Here is a 6064-nt window from a genome sequence, read left to right on the forward strand (position 1 = left end):
TAATGATAATACAACACGTTTTCTTTTCGATGACATATCGGTAATATTAAAAGTAAATACTGTATTTAAATCGTGATCAAATTTTCAAGAAACAAACGTTTGTATTGAATTTGGACTACTACTGACCAATGCTAACAGACTACCTATTGCTTAAAAGGCCCTCTGGTGGCGCAAGAGGACGGATTTTATAAATTTGACAAAGTATTTATCGTTTTATGACGAATAAAATTTTTTCGTCGCGTTGCGGCTTTCAGTAATGCAAAAACCTTCGAGGCGCGAGGCATAGGCTGTGGCCCATGTCGTCCATGCCTTACGTCGCCCTTGGTCATAGAAATGATGTAATTTGAATATAAATTATTTGTAAATACGTATGTCAAGTTATATTTTGATTACTACGTAAAATATATTTAAGAGTTTACGACCATTGTGCTGGATGAGACGTTGTTGAAACAAAAAAAATTATGCATTCCATCACATACATAAACAGTGTCGTAATTCGCCAAGTGCAAATCAGCAAATTCGTAAAATTTTTGTTTATTTTGAACAATCCGGATAATCGAAAATCCGAATAATGGAGGTCCGGATAATGGAGGTTCTACTGTACGTGGGAAACATGGCTACATATTATAAAAGACAAATCTTCGAATACAAGAAAAATTGTAATATCTAAGACAGTAGCGTGCCGTGACATTTGACATTGGGAAGCTGTGTTTCAGTAAGAAGCCGACTTCCAGGGGCATCAGTTGATTGCTCGTCAGTGTTGGTCTGGGGTCCATTCGTATTCGTTTGTTCGATAAGCCAGTAAAAACCGCAAACTTCTCTAAATGTATTTTTAATATCACAATTACATTCCGAATCGCTAACCACGATATAAGGGTTACAATTAAAAATAAAATAATAATAACTTACTCGGTGAAATAAAATGTGTGGTGGGTGTACTGTACATACCTGGTACAAAATATTCTTCAATTGTACGAATATACTTTTAAAGAAAATTATAATTAAATATAGCTTTATAAAGAAACGTACATAAAAATAACATAAAATATTCTTTACTTTTTAAATCTTAAAACAATGCACTTAGTCAAATAGCTTCCTACTAGTGGCTAATGATTGGGATCAGAGACGGTCCAGCAGTGTATGCATGCACGCGGGCTGCTAAATCCCGAGGGTGCCGATACCGGTCAATGTCAAATGCCTGTTTAGTCGCATCACTAGTATACTTCAAAGAACGCAACAGGGTTGTTGTAGATTCTAAACGTTTCTCGCCATAGCTGTAAAAATCTAAATATGTTATACTTAATATATCGTCCGTCGTTTGTTTTCTAACTAATTCGTTTTAGGATCAGGTGTAGTCTACGGAAATTTCCAAAATTTACAACTTTTCGGTCACTCTCATAAAACTGGAAAAATTCTGTCTTTATTACATCTAATACAGTATTTCGAAGAAATCAGTCTCCACTGTACTCGGCTAGAGATGGTTCGGTTAAGCTTTTGTTTAAGTAAAATTTCAGCTTTTTCGTCAGGGTTTTCCCTATTCCCTAATCGCTTAATTATTTAACTACTTCTTAAATAGAAATAAGTCGAAACCAGTTACTTTGTACTCGAATATTTGTAGTCTCGGGAAAAAAGTGGAAAGACAAATTTTTATGACAAACGGATATATAAATCGTAAATGTAAGGAAAATAAATTCTAGAGCTTTTTCTGTACATCGTGCTTCTCTCTCATTCATTAAATTTAGTTGTAAATGATGCTGTTAAAGTAACGGTTAACTTTTTCACATTATACAAGAATTGTACACGTTTTTTTTTTCTACATNGCGACTGACCTTTCTTTTTAGGCTACTGGCCGCTAGCTATCCTCATCTACATTTTACCAGCGCTTATTCCGTTGTAGATAAAAGCCGAATCCCAAGAAGGTATGATAAAAAAGAGAAGACGTCCGAATATCACCAGTTCCTGTTTTTAAAAATATGTATATTTTTAATTGGATATTTTTTGTTTTTTAAAAGACTGTTTGGCGGCTAGTAGCCCAAAAAGAATGGTCAGTCACCAAAAGTGTAAAGTCTGGAACACAAAGTTAATAAATGGTGGTTCCTATATTTTTTTGGAAAGGACTTTGTCTTCAAAAGAATTGTTCTCTACTTTTTAAATCTTAAAACAATTCACTTAGTCAAATAGTTCTCTACCAGTGGCTAATGATTGCGATCAGAGACGGTCCTGCAGTGTATGCATACACGCGGGCTGCCAAATCCCGAGGGTGCCGATACCGGTCAATGGCAAATGCCTGTTAGTCGCATCATTAGTATACCTCAAAGAACGCGGCAGGGTTGTTGTAAATTTTAAACGTTTCTCGCCATAGCTGTAAAAATCTAAATATGTCAAACTTAATAGATTGTCCGTCGTTTGTTTTCTAACAAATTCGTTTAAGGACCAAGTGTCCTCAGAAATTTCCAAAATTTACAACTTTTCGGTCACTGTCATTGAACTGGAAAAATTTCTGACCTTATTACATTAATAATACGAAGAAATCAGTCTCCACTGTACTCGGCTACAGATGGTTCGGTTAAGCTTTTGTTTAAGTAAAATTTTGGCTCTCAGCAGGGTTTTGTTTATGTCCCCAATTCCCTAATCGCTTAATTATTTAACTACTTCTTAACTAGAAATAAGTCGAAACCGGTTACTTTGTTCTCGAATATTTGTAGTCACGGGAAAAAGTGGAAAGACAAATTTTTATGACAAACGGATACATAAATCGTAAATTTAAGGAAAATAAATTCTAGAGCTTTCTCTGTACCTTGTGCATCTCTCTCATTTATTAAATTTAGCTGTAAATGACGCTGTCAAAGTAACAGTTAATTTTTTAACATTACTGTATACAAGAATTGAACACGTTTTTTTTCTACATCCCCTTAAAGATGGGACATACGAAATCGTAATATCACTGGTTCAACATTAAAATCCGTAAGTAATATAAAATCGGAGAGCGGAATAAAAATATCAAATATTTTAATGGATTTTTCAAAACTCCTGTCAACTATACAGAACTATCATAAAAACATACCAGTAAATTCTTATCGGTTGGGTTAAGTTATAAATCTACTCGTTATTCACGTAATCGGGCGAGGGCGGCCAAATATCTAGCGGGAATAGAATTCCGGTCCCGGATAGAATTGGATGCGGTATATGTGTAGCATCAATCCAAGGTCCTAGGCTTCCACCGGCTAAACGGGTGAGGTTGGTGCTCTGTAAAGCGCATACGCGAATCTGGCTTTTTGGATGCTGACGATACAGCGCTTCCACTCCGCCACTAATATTCGAATATACAATAACAATCTTATCTTTTTTCTCACGAGTAGTATAGAAATTTGTAATAAGATACATAATGCGATTATAATAAAATATTGTGCGATTATTTTCATATAATTAAAATTAATATGTATTTATTTTTTAGAAAATACAAGGGAAGCGGCGCATCCACCGCTTCCAATGACGGCACGCCACTGATCTAAGAAAATGACCATCAGCTGTTTCTATAGTTCTTATTACTGAATAAGCAGGAGAGTCATTAGATAATAGAGTGGAAGTAAATGTTTTATGTTTTTTCTCGTAAAATCGATTGATATATCACAAAAAAGAATAAATGCTAATATTACCAACTCCAAAAAGAAAAATGTGAGTTATAGTAGACAATGCACGTGTTAATGGCGTTAGATAATTTGTTGTATCAAAGATGCTATAAAACAGTGGCACTTAGGCGTTTATCTTAAGTAATAAACACAGCGTAGAAGTTAATATAATTAACTGTAAATACCAACGATATTTTTTACCAATCATACTAACCATGTATAAATTTTTTCTACTCGTTTTAAGGGTAACTGGTTTCTATTCAGGCGTTACAGACGTAGAAAAAAGTCAGAAAATTTCACGTGGCCATCCTGTCCTGGTGTAAGTTCGCCGACTTCCAGGGGGCATCGTTAACATACGAAACAAAGTCTGACTGTGTAGTAAACATAACTGAATGTGTACTTGTTCCTGATGGTGGTTGGGATGGAGTTTGTGGCTGTTAAAATCTATACTCCGAGAGACTTGTGGGTGCTCGTTAGGCGACCGAAGAGCCGGACTTATAGAATGGCCTAATCGCGCGCGGGGAAAGAATGCCTTCCGGTAGGACTTTTTAAGGGAAACTGGCCCCTATTCAGGCGTCATCGACAAAACCCGGAAAACTCCATGCTGCCAACTCGTCCAAGCGAGGCGGTAGAAACATAATACATGACACGACACTCATTGCCGTGAATACAGAAGAGCGTAGGCGATCACACAGGATGGTATGCCGAATTATTGAGAACAGGATTAGTCAAGTTCCACAATACGTCTGTTTCCACTTTCTCTATAGAATCAATCCATATACCATTTTTATAATTATGTGATTTAAGTTTATTAAAATACACAACTTGATGGATTTTTCGTCTGAACTTAACTTAATCTCTTGTAAAACATAACAAAATTATAAATAAATTGTACATAGAGCTTTGCAATAAAAGCCATTTGATTAAGAACGAAACTATTTCAAAAGATAGCAAAACGTTTAAGAAATGAATAATTATCTCTTACAGATGACATCATTTGTTACAGTTCAAACGTGTAAATACATTAAACGTTTTCTGCGGAAAAACATTTATGACACAAAAACAAGTTTTGAGCAGCCTTTCTCTTTTCTTTTCGTGAACAGCAACACATTAGACAAGCCAACATCTTATACCACGCCATCTATTTTTCGTCGCATTTCTGAATAATACGAGGTTCCTGATGACGTATGAATAAGATTGGCAAACGATTTGTCTGGTTGGCTTGGGTGGCGTACAGAAAGAGAAATTCGGCAATGTTCCATTTGTAATTTTGGCCCCCTTCCGATAGTAAAAAATTTGCTTTTCTGTTCAGGAAACGTTTCATGTGTCCCTGCCTGAAGATACCTCGACGTTTTTCTGCATGGAAAAGTGTTACGCAGGAAGAATGAATGTTGAACAGTAGCGATCGTTATTTTCAGATCAAATGTTTCTTTTTAATAATTCTAATTTCTTATGTAACTTATTATATCGATTATCCAGATTTATATTTACCTTAACCACTGCTATTTTCAAGATATGTTGTTGATTTTCAAAATCTGTTGATAAAAACATTATTAACATTAACTTATATAACAATATAACCAGAAGAAATTTCATAATGTTGAATGTATAAAGTTCATACTAAGTTATAAAGTTTAATGTGTATGTTACGGATGACCATTTTGAAGCTATAAAAGCACAAATATTTTATATTTTACACAAATACAAGCAGTAATTGTAGTATTCCTTCATACTCACAAAATTACATTTTTCATCAACACTATTTACGTTTGATACAAATTGGCAGGACATATAAAATTTTATGTAATATATAATCTAGCGTTTACGGTAACGGAATTGNATAGCGATCTTATCTTTTTTTTCACGTGTAGTATAGCAATTTGTAATAAGATACATAATGCGGTTATAGTAAAATATTGTGCGATTATTTTCATATAATTAAAATTAATATGTATTTATTTTTTAGAAAATACAAAGGAAGCGGCGCATCCACCGCTTCCAATAACGGCACGCCACTGGAGGGTCGTACCCGTCCCCCCGAATCTCGGGGGATTTCTTCCGTGTTGTAAGCGGGATTAGTACTCGAAAATACCTGTCGCCCTGCTGGAGCCCTCGCAGGGCACATTTAGAGGTAAAGTACGAAAAGGAAACCGAGCTTTACTCCACAGAAGTCCACAGATAAACAAACTTCGGAGTGAACAACGTGCACTAATAGGAGCCGTCTAACTTTTCAGCTCTAGAAATTTTTCCAATATAGCGTCGTTCCCAACCGTCGTATTTTTTTTATTTTTTCCCCCGTCTAATAAGAGCTCGACTCGCTTACTGGGGAGCTGTACATCTTAATTTATAAATGTTTATCATAACAATTATATTAAGTTGTAAATTTATTATCTTTAAGACAGACATTAAAAAAAATGCAGTTTGGATGGTTTAAA

Source organism: Centruroides sculpturatus, unplaced genomic scaffold (genome assembly GCF_000671375.1).
Source record: "Centruroides sculpturatus isolate CEXI.00-Female unplaced genomic scaffold, Cexi_2.0 scaffold326, whole genome shotgun sequence".
Taxonomy (NCBI): Eukaryota; Metazoa; Arthropoda; class Arachnida; order Scorpiones; family Buthidae; genus Centruroides; species Centruroides sculpturatus.